At 42.5% G+C, this 23159-nt stretch overlaps 4 long non-coding RNA genes across 5 annotated transcripts; 1 reads left to right on the top strand and 3 right to left on the bottom strand.

Annotated features, from left to right (window-relative positions):
* The first annotated feature begins 6342 nt into the window (after positions 1–6342).
* Positions 6343–9506, top strand: LOC143133095 (uncharacterized). The gene is made up of 6 exons (XR_012988438.1): positions 6343–8082; positions 8223–8356; positions 8471–8536; positions 8917–9006; positions 9138–9208; positions 9335–9506. It is a non-coding gene; the product is annotated as an uncharacterized LOC143133095 (long non-coding RNA).
* Positions 9507–12327: 2821 nt separating this feature from the next.
* On the bottom strand, positions 12328–12817 carry LOC143133094 (uncharacterized). Its single transcript, XR_012988437.1, has 2 exons — positions 12786–12817; positions 12328–12700 (listed from the first exon to the last, which is right to left on the bottom strand). It is a non-coding gene; the product is annotated as an uncharacterized LOC143133094 (long non-coding RNA).
* A 389-nt stretch (positions 12818–13206) lies between these two features.
* LOC143133093 (uncharacterized) lies at positions 13207–14166 on the bottom strand. Of its 2 annotated transcripts, XR_012988436.1 has the most exons (4): positions 13985–14166; positions 13694–13875; positions 13405–13592; positions 13207–13259 (listed from the first exon to the last, which is right to left on the bottom strand). It is a non-coding gene; the product is annotated as an uncharacterized LOC143133093 (long non-coding RNA). The 2 variants fall into 2 exon arrangements; XR_012988435.1 differs by having other exon boundaries at positions 13694–14161.
* Positions 14167–20386: 6220 nt separating this feature from the next.
* On the bottom strand, positions 20387–20919 carry LOC143133092 (uncharacterized). The gene is made up of 2 exons (XR_012988434.1): positions 20720–20919; positions 20387–20474 (listed from the first exon to the last, which is right to left on the bottom strand). It is a non-coding gene; the product is annotated as an uncharacterized LOC143133092 (long non-coding RNA).
* Between the last annotated feature and the right edge of the window lie 2240 nt (positions 20920–23159).

The raw sequence follows: 23159 nt of genomic DNA, 5'->3' as shown, positions 1-23159 counted from the left end.
GCGGACTGCCGGTGGCCTAACGTTACCATCGCGGGTTGCTGACAAGTAGCCTATCTACCGGTGGTCCTGTCGTGGAAAAACCGGTCCACTTCCGAATCCAATGAACAATTTATCACTTAACTACTTACTAATTAGCACTCTGGAACAAAGCGTCCGAAGGAGACAATGCAGACAGGAGATCTCTGAAGACTGTTGATCTTTATTCACCGTATTGCAATGATAGTCCAGCCTAAACGATGTCCAGACCAGGTGTCAAGCAATAGGGTGATGTGAGATGTCATCAGCTGGCGCCCCCGATGAGATCTGAAATCAAAATGGCTGCGGCCTATCTTTTTATACTCCTTAACCTTGAAGTTGGGCCTTCTCGCCACCCTCGAAAGACACCTGTTGGCCTATCAGCATCCACCAAGGTTACGACTATTGGTGGAACCCACATCATGCATAAATTTTATGCAAAACTGTCTTCTTCTGGGTTTTTCCCAGATTCTGTTTTTTTCCAGTTGTAACAGGCTTCTTATCTTGCCACCTGTTACTTGGCCTTGCTGTTACCACCATTACATCATCCAATTACATCATCCTCTCGCTCTCGGCCATCTAGTTCACTGTGAACTCCCTCACCCCACTCCTTGACTGCTGGTCTGGTCTGTTTAAGATGTGTACAGGCCTTGAAGTCTCATAATACTTGCAGTAGGCTAATATCAAAGTTTATAAAAACCATACATGCATCCGTTAAGTCATAGAAATCCACCACAGTCCGATAGCTGCTTGCTATCTGGGCAGTAGCCTATATTTGAGATGAGGATGTCGAGCTTGATCTAACCGGTTAACGTTACACAATTCATGTTTCTGGTTCACCTGTTAATAAAGCAAAATCGCCCCTTTGTAGGCTATTTGGTTGTAATGGAGAATTCTTGCTGTTAAACTGATAGTCCATGATAATGAAACAACACACCATTCTACTTTTGAGGGCTAAATTAAATGAAATATGGCTCATTTTTTGTTTGAACACATTGTCATCAATATTTAAAATGACCAATTTTTGTGAATGTGCATGGTTATTGTTTCAAAACCAGAAATCAAATGAACGAAAAAGTAGGCCTACACGAACCTAATTACAGTAACTAGCCTAGGCCTACATGAAAAATTCACTGTTGTTGCATGACATGTAATTTGTGTTTAGCCTAAATCATCAGTTTCTATCATCTAACATGAAACAATATACTATATAATTCGCTACCGGGCTGTTGCAGTAGGCCTAAAGCCAAAGCGTATGGGGAGTGACGTAGGCAAAGAAAACATGGCTGAGTTGGATGTGGGCGGGGCCCGCAGGCTGCAGCGAGCTGTACTTGAAATTGTCTCGCTGGTCAGGCTGTCGTGTATGGAAGGCCAACAGGGACAAAAGTACTCTTCCTAGTCCATGTCCCTTTCTAGGCTAATGTCATTAACCCATAATATTTCCGATGCACCTGAAGGCCATATTAATCTTATTTTCATTCTCATGTCTGGCTGATCATTATTGTCTGTCATTGTCTGTTACTGTCATTGGTTATGTGTCTACATAATATGTAGGCCCATACATTGTGTTCGGCGATTTAACTAATGGCAACGTAAATGTATCATGGCTGTTTATTTGCCTGCGTGCTAGGTCCTTTTGAAAATGCTATGTCTCCTCTCTAACCACTCCATTCCTCCTTGCAGGTCTTCAGGCTGTAGGGACTAGAACAAGATCTTTCCTCAAACTCTTCTCTGCCAAAAGAGCAACACCTCTAGCAGGCACAAACTCTCCTTCAGGCCAATACTGCACTCACTCATATACTTTTTCCAAGCACAATGCACTTTGCTTGTCATTCGTAATCTCCCATTACGTCACGGCAGCCGCAAGCACAGGGATGACATTCCTTCCCATTTCTTCATTACTTAACATCTTAATAATCTTTCAATTTCAGGAGCAGCTCCTCTTCGTTTCATGTAAATGCCTCTCTCTCTTTAATTTAAGGCTATGCATCTGTCGGCAGTGGAGTACTGTCCCTCACCGTAACTATACTTCATGCAGGGATGCTGGGCTGGTTCACGTAGGCCTATAGCCAAAACGTTCATCAGTGCTTTGGTTCATAGTTAATCTTACTTCATCCAGGTCATGTGATGTCAACTTATTTACCTCCTCATCTAAGCTATACGCTAACCCTTCATGTCTTTATCCCACTAGGAGCAGCAGAATAGTGAACTTGCATTGTTAAATCATTAGATTTTGCAATTCACTATCGAATATCCATATGTCCTCGAATCTCAATCACATAATTCCCAATCGTCATATAATCAATTCTCAATCAGCAATTATTAGGCTACATCACCAATTAACTCTAACGATTTACTTGACAAGGTCTGTGATGCTGGTTCACATATTCTAAACACCCACTTACTCTTGGCTCTGGAGCAGTGCTCTGTTTTACATTTAATCTTATTTCACCCAGTCAGCATGATGAGGATTACTCTTCCATCTCTTGTCTTTATTTAGTTATATGCTAAACCATCCTCAGCGACCATCCATAAGTGCTAGTGTACTCCAGCTATGTATCTTGATTGTATTTTGTCTTGTCCTGTTGTGTCCTTAGGTCTGCTGCTGGTTAGTTAACCCTGGCTCTCTTTTCACTCCCTATCAATTCACTCCTTGAAGCTGTGTTCCTCATGGCTTTCTATGGGTTCATGCGCTCTGGGGAATTTTGCTCTGACAGCCAGGTTTTTAACCCTTCTCAGGATCTGGCTTGCTCAGCCATCCTCTTCTCCTCCCACTTCTATAGTGTACTGTATTTCTGAAACATTCTCAAATGGACACCTCAGGTTCTGGTGTCATTATCAGAGTTTCTAAAGTAAATTACTCTTAAAAATACTTCTATGATCAACTATCTTAAACTTCGCCCACACACTTCTCCTAATGCACCTCTCTTTCTTCTACCCACTGGGTTATCTATGTCTAAACAATGGTTCAGAATCCACTCGTCTACAGTGGTTGGTAGTTGTGGGCTCTCAACCTCCCACCATACTGGCCATTCCTTTCGCATAGGCGCTGCAACGTCAGCAGCCGCTCTAGGATTACCTGCATCCTCAATCAAGTTGCTCGGAAAATGGTCTCCATCGGCTTACGAGTGCTATATAAGACCTCAGGATCAAGCCCTTCTAGATGCGCAAATAGCTCTCGCAAGTGTCAATTAAGGTAAGCTACCTTGCAAAGGTCTGGTGGTGGTTATTCGGCTCAGCTAAAGCATTATTTTAATTATGATGGCCACTCTTCTCCAGTCACTACGCACAGCCGGCACTTTAGGCACAGAATAAAGTGTTAATACATTCTAGTCACATTTGCACCGCCGCCCTTGGTCTAGCTTCTGCAAGCAAAACCTCGGGTAATCTCACATCACAACAGTTAATGTCTTTCATATCCTACCATCACAACACTTCACTCATCATATACATACGCAACTCGACTCGACACTCGACTCGAATCGCAATCATCATCATCATCGAAGCTCGATCGTTATCGAACCGAACGATCATTAAGCACTTTTCCACGGGGATTTGCACCACATTGCATTACATTCTTGCCGTGCAAGAACCGAGCTTACGCAAGCTCTGAGCTTATGCAAGCTCCTCGACGCTGCAACCGCTGCTTAGGCCAATGCTGGTCATTTTCTTCTTTTCACCAGAGAGCTCAAGCTTTCTATCTGTTTCTCAATACCTTTTCTCTCTGAACTTATTTCCCATGGACACTGTCTATTTCATGTTTTCCTGTCTTGTTTAGCTAACGTTACCTATGCTGCTCATCTTATTTTGGGGGGCCTTTCCAAGAGCAAGGTACAAAAGCATGGCCTCACTCTTTTCATCTTGCCCTTGGATCTGCTTTAGCTCCATTCCGTTGCAGGATGCGGCTTGCTCACGGAAACAGTAATCACATTTAGGGGTCGTACTTAAATCGGATATAATCCATCATGGACACTGCACCGTGCTGTTATTTTGGGGTAAGTCAACATAATTAATTCATTAATCTAAACCTTGCTTTGTTTACATTTCTGTCCTAATAGTAGGCCTTAGCTTTCTTTAACATGGCTTTACCTCTGCGGGATGGACAGTAGTAGCTGTTAATTTTATCTCCTGTACATCTTGTCCTTGCAGCTTCTGTTCACCATTGAACCGTAACAAATGGAGTTCACAAACTGTAATATTTTGCATCAACTTGCTTATCAATTAAGAGCTAGCTACTCATCTGCTCGTCACAAGGCTCACAAGAATCTATGGACTCTACGGTTACTGAGTTCTTAATTACTAAAGACTCACTCAGCAGTAATGAGCATTTTGTAATCAATGTACTTCCTCTTGCAAATGTCTGGTGGTGGTTATCTAAATTTAATCATATTACTCTCTCTTCGTTTCTGGTGCCCGTACTGGCTTGGTCACATTTGTGCAGGTCATAATCTTCTTTAACTGCAAGCTCTATCCCGGTGCACTAACCCTGAGCATCTGCAACTGCGAGCTCTATTCTGCTGAACTGACCCTGAGCATCTGCAACTGCAGGCTCTATCCCCTGCACTGACCCTGAGCATCTGAAACTGCAGGCTCTATCCCCTGCACTGACCCAGAGCATCTGTAATTGCAAGCTCATCGCCCTGCACGTCGTTAGTTAACCCTTAAGCTAAGCTTCTGCAAGCACTAGTCACTCAAGCAGTCTTGTTCAATGGGTTGAACATCTGCAAGCTCAATTCCCTTCCATAACTTTAAATCAATCATAGAATTTGAGTCACAGGTGGTCGAATCCATCATCATAATCATCATCCTCATCAAATCATCAGTTTATTTTATTAATAGTATATTCTTCATGTGTCTCTGCTGTCTGTCTTGCTTTCTCTGATTCATCTCCCGAGTTCAACCGGATAATACAACACGCACTGTTTTCTGAGTCTTTCTGATAGAAATCATGAACATCGTCAGATAGCTTCGTGAGATATTTGCTAACATTAGTGTTCAAAACTCAACAGTCCATCAGATATGCATCAAACTAACATATTCCAACAAAGTTCGAAATTTTAATATGCTTATTTGCGAAAATATATGAAAAATGTGGCCAGCTCGGTGAGCTCGCACGGTATCCTGGGTAGTTTCATCTCCCACTTCGTTTTAAGCCTGCATCGGTCCTGGTATATTTTGCCTGCTATATTTTGAGGGTTGATTTTAAGGGGAAAATAGCACTTCCCCTTGCTCCCTAAAGTAATGGGACACCCTAGCCCTACACGTGCACGCGCAAAAACGAGGGTTAGGGCAAAAATCTAAGGGAGGTATTGGGACGGGCCCCAAATGTGACAGTACAGTGTGCTGCTCTGGCTATCATCTTTAAAGTTTAGCTCCTGGGCGTTTATCATTGTAGTTTTAGGTTAGCCCATTTCAGGGGCTGGTAGGCATCAGAATACCAGTGGGCTATGAGTTTTTGTGTGTTTATTTTGTTCTATATTTAGTATTTTTTAAATTAAGTGTTTTTGACTGGATAGCACTGAATAGTTACCAGTGTTGCATGTTAAGTTAGCCAGCAGTTAGCACTAGCGGCTAGCTTGCAGGAGGGCGGGATCTCTAATGTTAAAGGGATTTTCCACCTCTCCTTGAGTTAAACTGTTTTACCTTTCCCCAGTTCATCCAGCCGTTCTCCGAGCCTGACAATAGCACTTTTAGCTCTAGCTCATTGAATCAGATTAGACCGTTAGAATCTCTGCTATAAGATAACGGTCTAATCTGATTCAATGAGCTAGAGCTAAAAGTGTTACTGTCAGACTCAGAGAACGGCTGGATGAACTGGGGAAAGGTAAAACTCAATTGTTTAACTCAAGGGGAGGTGGAAAATGAGTGTATTTCCCCAAATGGTGGAATATCCCTTTAATGGTAATCTGTGTTCATATTAAAGCACGTCTTTGCTTCGATCTGACATCACCTTTGGTTGTAGCATGTCCCAAAGGGGAAGAAAAAACCTTCACCTTTATCATACTCATTATGTATCTAATGTTTTTTTTCATCTGCTCTTATGTAGATTCTTTGTGAGGAGGGAACGAAATGTATTTCCAAAACAGGAGTATAAGCAGGAAACAAAGGTGGTGAAGAGCAATAGCAGAGTGACTTTTTTTTGTTTGTGTCAAGACAGTTTTTTTTACTATTATACACATAATATTAATTATTAATAGTAATAGTGTCCAGTACAGTAGGGGAGACCGGGTATGGTTGTAACACATTTTTCTTCAGCACCTAAAACTACCATTTCTTTTAAAGCTACAGTTCTGGAACATTTTGGCAAAGTACCCCCATTTGTCTACTACAAGTGGCAACCATTTAAATCTCTTCAACTATATTACAGAATTTGTGAGATTATGACAAATACAGTGAGTACCCTTGTTACAACCTACCCCACTACTGGGGTAGATTGTAACAGGTAAAAAAAAAAATGCAGAAAAACAATGGAATTCCATTTGATACACTGAGTTATTGCATAAACAGGGTACACAGGGTGTGAAAATAGATTCACCAACATATTGTATACCATACAATCCGTTCTTCACATAGAGAATGGAGATCATATTAACGTTTTAAACTAAATATAAAAACCACAATGTTTATACTTTTGTGTGTATGTATGTGTCTCTCATGGAAAGAGAGAGAGGGCTGAACAGTCACACACACAAAGATGAAATTAAACAGACATTAAATGGGTCTACTAGCCCCATTCCACAGAAAATTTTTTAGAGAACACAGAATTTTGGTAACACCGAACAAATGTAATGCATCCTTAATCTGAGTCACAATGGTGACATACACAATTAGGCAGACCTGGAGTGCATGCCTGGTGGGCCCAAAAGCTGCACAAGACACACTTTACCCATACCTCCCACACAGCAGTAGACTCCTAGGCGGATCCGCCTTCAAGTCCGCCAAACCCGCGTGACTCGCATTCGTTTTGGTGCCGCACAGAGGATCAGCTCCGCCTCCAGGCGGCCCCGTAAATTCTACTGTCAAACAGCGGATCCTGAGTGGACCCATGTCGGATCCGCGGGCGCGGACGCGCCTTTACTGTAACGGTTGAACATCTGTACACCAAGAGCCAAGAAGAGTCATAACGTTATTGTGGATATTTTCTTTGCTGGGACACGGTTGCGCTGAACCCCTCTCGAGTAAGTGATATTTTTTAATATATTGAGACATTCACAATAGCTAAACATTGGCCTTTGTGGTTTTATAATCATCATGTTTATTGATTGTAATGACGTTGTTTGATATTAGGACTAACGTTAACGTTAGTGCAACCAGAGACGTTTGTCATTTTGTGCAACAGGCTGAAGTTAACGTTATTGTTAGCTGTGATGCTCACATGAGTCTGTAGCCTATTTGATTTAAAATGGGATAGCAATTTCGGCAGAATATGTTATGGTAGTGTGATTTAAAAAAACACACATTGGTATTTAACGTTAGTCTGGTCTTGTCTGTTTTAATGTGTCGCTGTTGTCCATATAATGCTACTATGCTAGCGGTATATAGCTGCTAGCTAGCATGCTGCTAGGCGCAATTGCATAAGTTATTGCTAATGTCTATTATACATATATATGTTTGAGATCACGTTTGCGATGCAAACCTTGATTAAGCTGATACATTGGCACTGGTATTTCAGTCAATGAAGCACTCGTCTGCTATGATAGCTACCTACAACTTTAGCATGTTGACCATAGACTGTAAAAAGATGTTGACTCACTGATAATGGTTTAGCCCTAGCTTCTAGCTAGCTGTGCATTAACGTTTGCATTTTGCCAAGTTTGGTCTCATACGTAACTTTAGTGTCTATCTGCCATCTTTGTAATGAAAGCCTCGGCATTTTAATAACTGTTTAAGTCGGTTCAGACAACTAATAGGTAATGGCGTCTATTTGTGATTTATTATGCTAACGTAACTTAACTGTATGGAACTTGGTCCCCATCTTCTATTTTGTTTGTTCTGCAGCGCCAACTTTTATCGGCTGGATTCTAGCATCTAACATTACGATTGCCTCTGTTGGGTTCGCTTGATCAAGTAAGATACTTTCTGGGTTGTTAAAATGTAATGTGAACACATTCCCGTAGCATTCCAAAATAGACCAGAGATGCTTGTACTATGTGTATATTTGGACATTTTGGGATTGCAATAACCATAATGATATGGTTATTTAACAGCTATCGTTTCGGGGACTCTGAGAGTGAAGATTGAAGAAGAGCCAGAAAATGGTGACTTTGCATCTCTGAGGTACCTTCCAACTCGCCTGGTATATCAGTTGAAGCCTCAAGCCCAAGCCAATTGCACTGGCAAAGTAAGTAATAATCTCTTAACATTGAAATAACTCAATCATAATATTAATATTAGAGATATGGTTAACATTCTTAGTGCTAAAGACATTCCCCTCTCCTTGTATCTATTCCTCCAGCTCCACCATCTCGCCGAGTGCCAGGCAGCCGAGTCACTACCCCTCAACCTGGAGAAAACTGTTAAGGTAAAGACTGATCTCTGAAATAATATTGAATACAGTGGCCCCATCTATATTAACACAGCAGTAGTCACTCTATTTCAAATCAACAGATTGCATCTGCATTACCATCTCAGATTTTCTGCATACTTCATACATTACTTTCAAAATCTCAGCCAAATATTTTGTCAGTTAAAACATTCATGCAATATTGTCTGAAAAGTTCATTCATTATTATCGGATTGTATTGAAACGCATTGATTTTCAATGTCAATCCATTCATGGAGTTGGTATAGATAGTGCATACCAAAATGTTGAAACATACAAATTCATGTCCAGCATGACCAGAGATTCTGTAGCTCTCAGCCTACCATGGTTAACAGATCACAACCATTTATCTCCCTTAGCACCTCACCATGGGGCAGGACCGCAACGCTCTTCACCACCTCAACTCCCTGCACCTGCACCCGCATTTAACATACGGAGAGTTACTCAAGGTAGGGACTGATCTCTGAAATATTAGTGAATAGAAAGGCCCCATGTGTATTATCAGTCATGGTTAACAGATGACTAGCATTTAATAAAATTTTTCCCCCTCTCGCACACCGCCCACCTCACTATGGGCCAGAAACGGCAGTCCCTCCTCAACTCCCTCCACCCCCACACCAGCCCTCAACGTGCAGCGAATAGAGGAACTTTGTAAGTCATGTTTCTTTTTAAATTTAATCTCCTTAATACCTATCTCATATATTGTATTGTGTAAGCATACTTGGCTTTGGATGCTACATACCATAAACATAAACATATCTGTCTGTTTGATTACAGGTGCTGTGAGGAAAAACATGGTGACACGGTCAGCCACGGATGCTGAGGTCACCAAGCACGCAATCAGGTGTTTCAACCGGCTGTGGATCGGGCAACGAGGAGACGTGTTCCGCCTCCATCCACACAAATGGAGTAATAGGAGAAATAAGCATTAAACAATCTTTTTATTGAACTTCTTGTCATTCACCAGTTATTCATTTTCTGATATTTTAGCTGTGCATAGCGCAGTATTTCATTGAAGTTGTAGCCTATTAGATAAAATATTTCATGTCTGCTCTGACCTAGGCCTATAAAGCACTAAATTAGGTTTTGACCACAAAATTAGAGTAGCCTAGGCAACGTACTTAACAAAAACAGATTAGCTTATAACCTGTAACTTTCCATAAATGTCCATTTTATATTTCCATTGAGTAGTGATCACGTTTGTACAGTAAATTGATGTCTTGACTTAAACCTTTTCTGTCAGGTTTATTGACAGTATTGTTAAGTTAAAAATACGAGGCAATCCAGATTAATCGTAGGCCTATGTTGCTGTGTTGGCTAGGCCTAGTGCTGGCTAGGCCTAGTGATAGGATAAACTATAGGATAAAAGTAAAACTATTTTATCCTACAGCAAGAACAGAAGGAATTTTGAAAATGAGATAGGGTCCAAAACGGACCCGGGCCAGGTGAGCCTTTATGAGTCTGCTGCTAATGTAACTAATGACGTTCTGCAGTCGTGATGGAACCAACTTTTATCTCGTAAATTACCCCACTAATAATGCCCTGAATGGTACGAAACTTCTGCAGTAGTAGAACTATGACCTTTAGTCCAATAACAAGGCATTAGAAAGTTTGTAAGTGCACCAGGAGTTTATTTAAATAAGACTTGCCTGATTATCTGCTACTATACCGCTGTGTCAACGTTTCTTCCGTGATTTCGGAAAAGCCTGTAAAAGTCCTTGCAGGAAGCGATTACATCAACGTTTTTTGGTATATCCAGTTTTAAATATTTTTTTTCCGAAGTGTTTACAACTTAGTGTTAACTAATAATTATTGCAAACTGGACTACGAACAAAATATTAGTGCATTCCTGGATCTACATCCTTATTCATGCTTCCTGCCAGGACTTTTACAGGCTTTTCCCAAATCACGGAAGAAACGTTGACGCAGCGGTATAGTAGCAGATAATCAGGCAAGAGACCGCAGTTTTGCAATTTTTGTGTGAGCACCAGTGAACACCCTTGACCACTCGGTGAGTTTCGCGTCTTTGTAAACTAAAGTTTACAAAGGACAGCAGTATGTGTCCAAATTTCAATCTTAAACGTTCTATTTAATCAGTGCCGGCGCTCCGCACACGCACATCACGCACTGCGCGTAGGCCACCAAGTGCCTGGGGGGGCACCAAAAAATCTGGGTCATGAAAAATCACCACAATAGGCTACTACAAATAAAACAGGCCTAAAGCATGTTAATATGCAAAAGCAATACAAAAGTAATATAGGCCTAGACCAAATTAGTCAAGAAAAAGGTGAATCTCCTGTGCGGCCCTCTCTCCAGTCTCCCTCTGGTGCCCCCCTCCCCCACCTCCCAGTGGTCTGTTCGATTATGCCTCAATCCCATGGCAGACACCTTAGACATGGTCTCAAAGGCACTAAGAGTCGGGGGCGGAAAAAAGAAGAGACAGCGGGATGATGCTTAAACTATCTGAAAACAGGTACCGAATACCGAAATTGTCCTTTAAAAGGGCCCCCACCATAGGCTGTCTGAAGCGGTTTCCCCTCAGGACATTGATTATCACAGTCCTGCCCACAGCCGATTCCGGAAGTAAGAATTCAATACAATTTCTCCATTGACAATTGGGGTATAAGCCATAAAAACGTAACCATACATGGTAGACTTAAAACCAGGTACGGTTGTACTAAGCGATTGTATATGCTCATATAGAGGGCGAAAATTCAAGGGGCACCAACGTTGTTTTGAGATTAATGTCTTTTATTTGCGACGTCTTGGATTAGTACTTCATTACCCATAATCCTGAACAATCCAACAGTAATGCCTCTAATTGGTTGAAAGTGCATAAAATTTCTCGCCGAATCGCCGGATTCCCCCTCACACGGGCAGTCAGTGTTGCTGGCCAGCAACCGACCTACTCTGGTCAACTTTGAGGCAGGGCTGAGCAAGATGTGGTGGTCAAGGTTTCAGGCTCGCCACCCCGACTTACTTGACCGAACCAAGGCATTGGGGACCACCGCCATCGACGGCTTGTTCTCCATCCTCCAGTCTCTGTTCGACAAGCATCAGCTACACGACAAGCCGTGGCTGGTGTTTTCCTGCGATGAGACTGGGTTTGGAGACAAGCCGCAATCAAGGGAGGAGGGTCCTTGCCTAGAAGGGTCAGCGCCATGTATACCAGCAGGCAGTGACGACTAGGGAGCACATCACCGTGCACTGCTGTCACTGCATGAAAAGTGTGATTTTCGTCCCCGTAAACGACCGGAGATCGATCTCCCTCATTTTCGGTAGTTGACGACAATTTGCAACCCGCGCTTGTCGCCGTTTGTCTGTGCCACAAATTGTCGGAACCGAACAATGACGTATGTGGAGAGCTTGCAGAGTGCTAATGGCCCTAATTAGCATATGAATGCAGCGAAACCGCGGCTGGCCAGGTCTGGCTTGAATATCCTTACTCAGTATTGGATGAAACCACTACTTTCAAACAAGTAAAATCACTCCTGATTGGCAGCAAAACCACACCTGGCCAGGCCAGGCTTGAATTTCCTTACTCAGTATTGGATGAAACCACAACTTTCAAACAAGTAAAATCACTCGTGATTGGTTGGCAGATCTGTCACTATTCGTCACCCTGCCTCATAATAAATGTATATATATATATAAATATATATTAATTTATTTATTCATATTAAGCTGTATATTCATGTCATTGTTATCCTATGTAGGCTACCATCAAGGACATGAATGAATTTATAGAGGAAATGAACATTTGCCAGGAACATGTTTATGCAAAGAAAGAGCTTTATTAAAACAAACACAACTATATACAAAGCGAGGATCTGCCCACACATGGGTGGAGGATGATCCAAAAACTACAACTCAGTGAACTGTCCGTTTGCCTCCTGGGTTGTCGGTAACTGGCGCTGTTCTTTCCGAGGCAGGTCCGTTGTGCAGACGCCTATTGTGCGTGGCTCTGTACTTCGGAGTCGCCTCTTACCGGGACTGCAGCTTCGCACAGAGTTCAGAGAGCACCAGCCTACGAAATGACGGCGACCGTACAATCCATCCAGAGACCCCACCAACAACGCCATCTTCTTCGTCAGACAGTTCCACCTAGTCATATGCTAGCACACTCTGTCTCGATTCCAGCAGCTGTAAAAAAAACAATGAATCAGTACTGTGCGATGATGCACTGCGTATGGACACAACACTATCAATGCACCAAATAAAGTCTTACCCTCTTTCTTCTCGCTCGACTCCGAGCTGAACATCTTTTCAGCTTCCGCCCGCAATGAGTTTTCTGGCTGGGTATACCTAAAGCTCCTGCGTACCATCTCTTACAGGCGGCTGGAAAACAATTAAATGAGTGGTATGAATAAAAATCAAACGCAAGTCACAGTAACATTAAACAAGGAAGGAGAAACAGTAAAAAAAAAAAAAGTCACTTACACACAATGTCATCTTTCAACATCGTGTACATCTGGACTTGCAGATATTGCTCCGAGCAAATGGGAGGCCACCGCCTCATTATGAGGCGAGATTAGTCTGTGAAAACAAAATGTACAGTTATGATCGGTATCTATCCTACGGTATCTATACGTATCTATTTCCTTATACCGCAGAATGAAAGCATATTCTTTAAATCTTACCCTTGCTCCGGTTCGTAGTGCCTGCAATTTGTCTCCGAGTTGTGAAGACGGCGTACTGCTTCCTGTAAATGACGACACAAAAAAATACACTTTAATAAAGCTGGTTCTGCTCACTTGTTCTTTTGCAAGGCTACTAGGCTACTCTTAGCTTTGGTTTTAGGCTAGGGTACTTTTAGCTTAGCTAGCAGTCATCGAACATATTCTTACCGCAAGCTTGGGATTGTGCACCAGTCTTCTCTTCTTAAAGTTTGTCTCTCCCGCACAGTTTTTCGACTCCAGAGCAGCCAACCGGTCCTCTATGGACAGCAACCTAGAGTTTACCTAATTGCTTGAATGACTTGCAGACAGCTCCGAGCAAAGAGGAAGTCACGACCCCATTAGGAGGCAAAGTTAGTCTGTGAAAACAAAATGTACAGTTAAGATCGGTATCAACGTAGCCAATCTATTTCCTTATAGCCTACAGCAGAATGAAAGCATAGTATTCTTTAAATCTTACCATTGCTCCGGTAGCGCCTATGTGTCTCCGAGTGAACCCTGGTAGGCTACGGCTGGCTCTGATTTCCCGAAAGCAGATGTCCATTCTCCTGGCGAGACAAGTAACCACTCATCTGGCACTAGATCCAATGCTCTCCATTCTTCCAAGCAAAAAGGGAAGTGCTCGTTTAAAGGTCCCCTCTTCTAGAAGGAATGAGCGCAGACGATCGCGGGCGCGTTGTTTATGATTCACATCCACATACATCCAAATAACGTGAAGTAGTAGCCTAATGAAACTGTAGGCTAGCCTTACTGTTCTGCTGAATCCAAGTACAGCTCGCTGCAGCCTGTGGGAAGGCGAGGCTTGGAGATGCTCCTCTCTGAATTTGCCGCCGCACACTGACTGTTGTTTATCCTATCAGCTGTTCTGGTGGAAGCGCGACCACAGTGCAACCACTGCTCACTAGAGGAAGTGTCTCCCCTGCTGGCGTGGGGGCGTAACGGTTTGACTTAGTGGTTTATTGAAGTGACCCTGCTGTGGCGTATAGACTGAGAATGTTTTGGACTGTGTAAATAGTCTACTACCAGGGAAACAGCCAATCTATTTCCCTGGTAGTAGACTATTTACACAGTCCAAAACATTGGCTATTTCCCTGGTAGACTATTTACACAGTCCAAAACATTCTCAGTCTATACGCCACAGCAGGGTCACTTATATAGGTATATATTTTTTATTCAACAAAAATATATGCAATTTTGCATATATTTTTGTTGAATGAAGATAGTGATAAAGACAATCATTTATATATTTGCCTTTGAAATTCTCATTGTGTTGGTGTGAAGGGAAAATCTGAATCTAAACTCTATCGACTGTTTTAAGTCAGGTTACATTATTGGAGCTTGCAGGGAACAGACATGTCATACCCAGCATCATTTCTGCCTGTTGAGCGTATTACTGGGAGTTGTTTAAGCAAGACCAAAGGCCATAGTCATGCCAGCATGCACAGTTCACTCTCCCTGCTACCCTGATTTGCATTTGTATAGCTCACAGCATTTTCATTTACATGTTAAAGCCTCCCCTAGAATTAGGAGGAGGGGGGTCGTGGGCGGACGACTGCCAAGCAAGGCCCACGTAATTTCTGACAATTCATGGCAGTTTTCGGCATTGCCTGCAAACTGCCGCGAACAGCCATTAAACTGAACTTCCACGACAATCTACAGTGCCGCATACTGACGGAAATCACACTTTTCATGCAGTGTGTGCAAGCGCTGCTGGGGTGAGCATACCACCTTTCATAATCTACACCAGGTGCCTCCCCAGCAACGCCTATGCCCTGAATGGACCACCAGATGCCCTTTATGGCGTGTCCCAAAAGGGCTATATGGACAGCGAGCTCTTCTTAAAGTGGCTGGTGCATTTCATTAAGTATGCCCCTGCAGAGCGACCCCTTCTTCTGACGCTTGACCAGCATGATAAACATGTCACGAAGGAGGTGGTCGACCTCTGCAGGGGCAATAACATTGAAGTGGTGTGTCTCCCTGCACACACCACACACGTGCTCCAGCACCTTGATGTCTCGCTGTTCGGCCCTCTGAAGACTGCCTTCAGCAAGCTGGCCGCCTCACGGCTTGTCCGTGGGGACTTTGTGGTGGGGAAAAGGCACTTCTCCTCGGTGCTGAAATATGCATACCCTAAGGCAGCAACTCCCAGCACCATCCAGTCGGGGTTTAAGGCCTCAGGCATTTTCCCAGGGAGGAGGTCAATTCAGAACAGGTAAACAATATATCTTTGTCATTTAATATTACATTTCCACTTGTTTACATTCATTACAAATGAAATACAAACCAAAATTATTCATCAAAATAACCTTTTCACAGATTGTGAAGCTCGGTGGCCGCAAATCCGCTGATGCACCTGATACTGGCCCTGCAGGAGACACACCAGCTGCCCTCGCCGAGGCCACTGCCACCTGCCCTACCTGTCACCGGCAGCCAAACCCGTTGGTGTTGGCTGGGGTCATCCCAGAGGGGTTGGCCAACATCTTGCTGCCTGCGGTGTTTAACAGGTCGGCAAAGAGGCAGCGTACTCCCCTTCTAGCGAGAGTCATCACTAGTGACGAGTACGCTGCCCTCTTACAGGACAAGCGGGCGGAGGAGGACCTGAGGGCTGAGACCAAAAAGATCAGGGCAGCTGAACTTAAAAGGAAGAGGGAGGAGAGAGAAGAACAGAAGAGAGAGAGAGGGAGGAGGCCCAGGCAAGAAAGCGCCTTTTAAAAGACTTTAAAAGCACGGGAGGACCCAGAGCAGTACTGCGCCATATGCCGAGATATGGCACTGCCTGGGTCCTCCCGTGAAATACACGAATGGGTGCAATGTGAGCTATGCACCCTGTGGTTCCACACTGAGTGTGTGAGAATGCACAAGGTTCCAGGGTGCATGGTTCTGCCACAAGTGCGCAGCAACCCCAAAATAATTTGTAAATAAAGTTATTTGTAAATAGTTAGTTAGTTTAGTAATGTTAGTTTTGCAAGTGTGTTTTATATAAATAATAATAATAAAAAAATTTCACAATTTAATATGTTGTCAATTGATTATTATTTTTTAAAAGCCTTCACATGACCGTTAACGTTAATGAGCTTATTTTGGATGCTACTTAAGATGGCACGCTGTTCAACTGACGGCAAGGTTGCAAATCAAGCTAAATCATAACCTAAGGTGACAATTTGGGTACCAAATACACTTAGCCTATAAATGACACATATTATATTAATGAAATGATAACAAAATTAAGTTAAACATGATTAAATTAGTACCTACCTCATGGTAGACGACAGCGTACGTAACAGAGTGACACTAGTGGCCGCGATATACGGAACACTGTTACTGTAACAGCTTTCGTACTTGAGTCGCCCTCCCCAGGAAATCGTAATTTAAAAACATCTTATTGGACAGTAATGGGCCAATCAGGGCTTGTCTTGTAGCTAAGCCCTTTCACTTTACAATAAAATCATTGGTCAAACACATTGAAAACCACTCTGACGTACATTCCGCTCTGAACCGCTGATGTAGCCGGAAACGTGTACGGAAAACCATTACAGTACTCTTTTGATCCATGCTAGTTTAAACAACTTTTTTAGGTAGCCGATAGGCTAATCATTAGCCTTTCAGACATTAGAATGTCATTATAATGCTGCTAACATTAGCCTACATGCTGCAACACAGGTATGGAATATATGTTTTAGTGACCTTGTTTTTTTCTAAATTGTTGTTTATAGGCAACATCAACTTAGTCGAGGCATAAAGAGCCCTGTATATCCTCATTAAGTACTTAAACTTTTGAACTAGCTAGCTGATAGCCCAAGCTGGATGCTACCCCCGGCTAGACATTGCAGTAAAATGGTTAGCAAACCGTCCATGTGAATATTTCAAACCTACTGATTCGTTCGCGACCAACCCATCATTAAACTGCAGCTTTAAGCCCTCAACGTCGTCTTCCAGGCATCGCTGCCACCGTCGACATAAACGCACCTTGAAGACAACGTTAGGGGCTACCTTAAAGACAACGTTGGGCTTAAAACACTAAGAAACGTTTTGGCACCGGCATTGTTTTAAAAGTATTGTAATCAAAACTATACACATACGATTGTGTGCTGTTTACAGGTTATGTTTACTAAATAAAGCCCAAAATATGTTGCTGACTAGAAATCGCTAGTATCAGCTAGTGCTAGCTAACGTCAATGTAAGGTAGCCTTACCTGAACCCTGCCAACAGCACAATGTTTAGCTAGCCAGCTTTGACGGTGTGCCAAATGTCATTATTTGTATAATCAGACGCACAAATCGGCTGTACATAAACGTAACTAAACAGACTTTCACTCAATCACAGTTTATCCGGATGATGGCATGCGAGGGTATTTTGATGTGGGCAGATGACTACATTATATCAGTCCCCCCCCCCCCCAGGGGTTTTATTTCTTGGATGAGGCAAATACATTGAGGATTCTTCTTCATCTCCCACCTGGTAAGATTGGTTAAACTACATTGAGTGAAAATGACAGGGGAACCCGTAAAGCAATCCTCTGTTAATAGTGACAGTGTTGAATAGGAATGATTGCCAACTGCCTACTTCAATGTCTATATGTCTCTATTTTTTGCTGTTGTGCTGCCCCCTGCAGTTATTGCAGGTAGCAGGGACCTACCCTGATAGCACAGGGGCGTTGAATCCACGTTGAATCAACCTCCGCCGCTTCAAACAAACGTGGATTCAACGCCCCTTTGCTATCTGGGTACTGTCGAGCGAAGTTGCACATCTTCCCTCTGCGGCGCAGATAACCTATTACTCCTATTTTATATATCCCCCTTGGAAGTTGATCAGGCTTCCGTAGAGGATTTATTGGGATGCTATAAAATAAGGAGTAGCTACGCCTAGGTCTCGGACAGTTGGCTAACATGCAAAGATGTTTGACCCTAGAGATTATCTAGACACAGGTTATAGGCTACTTCTTGCTTAGGTTTTTAGTGGAGACCTTTTAGTGGAGACAAGTTATCTTACCCTCCTAGTTGGAAATCGTAGATAAACCAAGAAACGCAGCGAAGCGGCGGTCATATGTTTAGTCAGATAGGAGACAGTTTTCTGTGAATATCTCGAGAACCGTAGGGCCTAGGAGGTCCACCTTTTTTTGGTATGTTGGTCTTAAGGGGGCATGTCAACCCATCTCATTACCACTTATTTCATGTATAGTGCCACCTAGTTAAAAATTAAAAAGCAAAAAATTAAGTGTTTTCATCACAATATCTCTGGCTGACATGGTCAAAACTGCACGACCGGGGTTTTGTTTTGATCTGTAGCCCCCCCCCCCCTGTACTGGACCCCCTGAAAGGAGGGTAGGGCAGACACAGTTTTCTGTGAATATCTTGAGAACCGTAGGGCCTAGGATGACCAATTTTCTTTGTATGTTTGCCTCCAGGGGTCATGTTAACCCATTCCATGTGCACACATGTGCATAAATAGATACACACGCAAACACATACATTCACAGTAATCATACGTATGACACATATACAGTAGACATATGCATGCACATGCACAAATACACATACGCAGGCAAACACACAAGCACGCACACCCACACACATAAACATGTACACGCACACAATTCAAGAATTTCTCATAATTATGAACAGGCAAGATGGGGGTGGGGTTGTATAAAATTTATTTTACATGTGAAATCTATGAACTAATCATGTTTTGGTACTTGTTGTCTAGCAGATACCAGTGACAATTGAGTTAGGATAATGCAATTTAGTGAGACAGTTAGAATCATATAGGCCTTTAAACGTGATTTATTTTTGTGGAAAAAATGTGCTGGACTGGGCGGCGGTCATATTTTGTACTGCTCTGCGGTACATCTAGTTTATTTGAGTGTTTTTCATGATGTGCTTTGATTGATAACTGAGGTGATTAAAATCAGAGGAAGGTTAAGTTTAAAATAAAAGTGTCTATTACGTCTATGTGTGAGCTCACTAAGCGCGAACCAGCCAGGATGCTAACGTCACCTACAGGAGCCCAGACGACCAATAATAGCCTTGCTAATGAGCTCGCGATTTTACTTCACCAGGCATGAAAAAAACCTCGGAATCTGAATAGAAAACAACGTTTACAACCAAATACATTTATAGAAATTATCTCCATAGGCTACAGGTTCGAATATTAAGAGATCCCTAAAATTCGTTCGAATATCTTTTAATTTTTTAAATAATCGAATTATATTCGAATAACGAAGTTCGGCGTCATAGCCCTAATTTATACTAGGTAGACTTGTCCTCCCCCACACATTCCTAAGGCAAATCAATCTTACTTTCCCACGACAGTTTAGAACCTTCTAGAAGGTGCAGGCATATTCCCACGATGCACGGATTTTCCCACGATTCCTGGGAATTTTCCCATGGTAGCTGGGAATATTCTCACGGTAGCTAATACATTCAAGTCACTGATCGATCTTACCCAACAATTTAAAATGACACACATTACTTCTCCGGGTTACATTTCGGAGATGCTAGCATTAAATTCAGTACTGATGGTTTCAGAAGTTACACAGTTTACATTCAACGACAGTTAACAATGTAACACATTACATTTAACAACGTACACTTTTACAGTCATCAAGAGAGTTCGGTTACATTCTTACAGGTTACAAACACTTATCCCAGATAGCAAACATACACTGGGACGGAACTGGGCCACACCTACCTCAACGTCCGGCACGGATCTGCATAATGGACTTGATCCGGCGTCCAAACGCACATCGGTCCAAAATTGGTCTGGATCCGTTTGACGGATCTGGTACCAATAAGGGCTAAGACTGGCCCAGTTCCGTATGGTAGTCTGTGTTACTGACGTGTTCCAGATCTGCTTATCATATGCAATACGGGTCCGCTTATTGTGTGTGGTACGGACCCGTTTATCAGACATCAGCTGGCTTTATTTGACATGTGAAATGTGATTGGTAGTTAGGCCTAATTATCCTGAAAAATCTGTTTGCTACACATTTGCTAACAGGTTCGTTATAGGTTCACCCAGGCTAAAGTTCGTAACGTTTTCCCAACAGCTCAACTGATAAACATAAGCTAGGCTACAAACAAATTCGAGGGGGGTAAAAAAAACTTTACACATAAGTGTCTAATTATTTTTTTATTCAACAACCTGGCTGTAGAGGTGCAATCCCAGACAAAGTTTAAGTCGTGTTAATTCCACTGTTCCCATCGATATTCAGGCTGTCTTCCTCAGTCATCTCCATGGTCAATCTGAAACAACACAAAATAAACATTAGCCATTTATTCCTTTTTGAAAATAGGTAGTCACAATTACACTCGTTTTTTTATCATCAGTGATCCTGTTAGCGTTACCAATGTTTTTTCCAAAATAGTTATTGTGATGGCTAAGGTAGTAGGCTAGCCCATAATGCTGGAAAGTATAAACTTAAAGTTATCAATTGCTCGGTTGCTTGTTGTTGTCTGAATAAAACAGAGATAAAAAGCAGATAACCAACCTTGAAAAGTTGGGCTGTCCTAGTCCAACCCCAGGCTGGCAAATCATGTCAAAAGATTGATAGTGAGCAAACCAAAGATCCTTGATTAACGTTACTGGTTGGACTTCTGCATGCGTGGAAAGAATATGGGGTTGTCTCATAGCACTGTTAGATCTGACACAAACAACAATTGACTACTTTTACCACTGCTAGGTAATAATAAAAATAATGAAACAGACATATGATCAATATTGAGCCAACTATATCTTCTTTTCCAGCCTTACTGTAGAAATGAAGTGGCCATTGGAACATAGTGCACCCCCATGGTTTCTAAATTTGTGCCATTCCAAAATACCTTTTTTTTTTCTTTAGCAGCCAGTTGACAATGAAGTAGGGAAAGGACAGTCAATTTAGCAGAATCAGCACCTTAATTAATATCATTACCACCTGGGTCTGCTGTGAAAAAATGGTCCTCCGGTTCATATCCGTATCACAGGTTTGGGCCAAATCAGTGTTTTGTATTTTAAAAGCATCTCCTGACTTCCAGTTCAGTTGCGGAAATTGGACCTGGGACAAATCTGTTAACCGGTGATAAAACAGCATTGCTAGCAGAGCTGAAATCTGTATCAGGAGCAGATCTGGCCCACAGTCAGATACCGTATGTCCGCTACAGGCGGATCTAAAGGCTTTTATGCGGATCCGGCCCAAAGGAAATTGCTATCTGGGATGGCATTAACTCTTCACACAATGCAATCTGAATACATTCATTTGAACAGTTCAAAGGAATTATCCGGAGTAAAATGCACTTTAGATCAATTTATGGATGATTGGGAGTACATACGTTGAGTTGACATCCAAATTATGTAATTCGGATGTGTTTTGAGAAAGTTCGATGTTCGAAGCCAGTACCTTTCCGGAAATGTTGCCATCTTTGCTGCCATCTTCAGGGGCAGTGGCGTAACAAACCAATGGTGGGCCCAGGTGCGAGAGCTCTAAGCGGGCCCATATCGACATATTTTGGCCCAGGATGAATTAGCTCTGATACATGCAATACACATTAAGGGTGACTTCAATTGTTTATACAAAGGGCCTGAGGCACCGAAGTAGTTTAGTAGTTACATATTACAATTTCAAATAAAAACACACGACTACATAGGATGCATTACATGTGAATACATTTTGCAGGCCATGGTAATCTAATATTACTGCATTAACATCAACTCGCATGGAATTATGGGAACACTCAATGCGCTTCTTCAACCCTCTGCTGAAACTGCAAGGGTTGCTTGCTTAAAAACTCGCACTGCGCAGAAACAAAACTTAATGTAGCCTAACTTATTTAACCGTGCAGAAACCAAATAAAATCATTCATATGCATACAATCCCCAATATGCGTGAATTAGGCCATTAGAAGAAGGCCATCTTACGAGCCTTTAGTTGAATCGTTAACGATGTTCCCAATATTTAATGCTCTTGCTTCTCGTATTTTCAATGGACAGGATAGCTAACCCACTGAGCCTCTCCTGCCCCATGCTGCTCCTTAATAAGTTTGAGTTTGGAAAAAGATCGCTTAGCTGTTGCCACAGTCACAGGCAATGTCAGAAACAACATGAGAGCAGTACACACTTACCCGAATGTGGATGTTACACTGTCATAATCTACCACCAGCATTTTGGCAAGTTGAAAAATAGATGACTTCTGTGAAATCTCTGCTTTAAATCAAGACCTGAATGAGAGGAGTTGTGTTGGGAATGTCGGTGCAATGTCCCTGCTATAATGGTCTGACAAACATCTTGCCTTTTCAAGCAGTTCATTATCACCTGCGAGTTGAAGGGTCATAGGACGTAAAGACTCAAACACGTGACAAGTTTCCCGCATACTTGCAAATCTTTGGGAGAGCTGACTGATTATGATGTCCAGAGTTGCATTAAATACCTGCACTTTGAAGAATTTCTCTGCATCGGTTAAGCGCTCATCTTCCGATAGTTCGCTTCACTCTCCGTGCTCTAACATTTTCAAATGTACTCTGAACCCCCAATTAATTTGCGAGCGTCTGCGCTGTAGCCTTGGCCTGGTCAAAGGCACGCCGGTCGCTGTTTTTTTTTTTTTTTTTTAAACGGCGACGAAATTGTGAATTTCCAGAGCGTGTTAGTCCACACTCAGCAATCGACTCCTACAGACTTTCCCCTGAAGATGGCAGCAAAGACAGGCAACATTTCCGGAAAGGTACTGGCTTGATGAAATTCATTCTGGACTCTCTATCCGACCACATAAAGACCTCGGGATACTTCGGTTTGGCTTTAGGGACCCTCTACTCACTACCACGTAAGTGTAATGTTGTTTGGAACTGTAGATGAGGTATAAAATTAGCGTTTTGTAGCTGCAAAATGATATGCCCGCGTCACTTCCAGGCTAACGAGTTTTGACTAAAAACGGTAACATCGAACTTTCTCAAAACACA

Source organism: Alosa pseudoharengus, unplaced genomic scaffold (assembly GCF_046254945.1).
Source record: "Alosa pseudoharengus isolate Yale_2024_CS ecotype anadromous, Long Island Sound unplaced genomic scaffold, YU_APseudo_1.1 YU_APseudo_1.1_scf_19, whole genome shotgun sequence".
NCBI classification, from domain to species: Eukaryota; Metazoa; Chordata; class Actinopteri; order Clupeiformes; family Clupeidae; genus Alosa; species Alosa pseudoharengus.
Note: the sequence above shows the minus strand (reverse complement) of the source record. Positions and strands in the feature narration are given on the sequence as shown.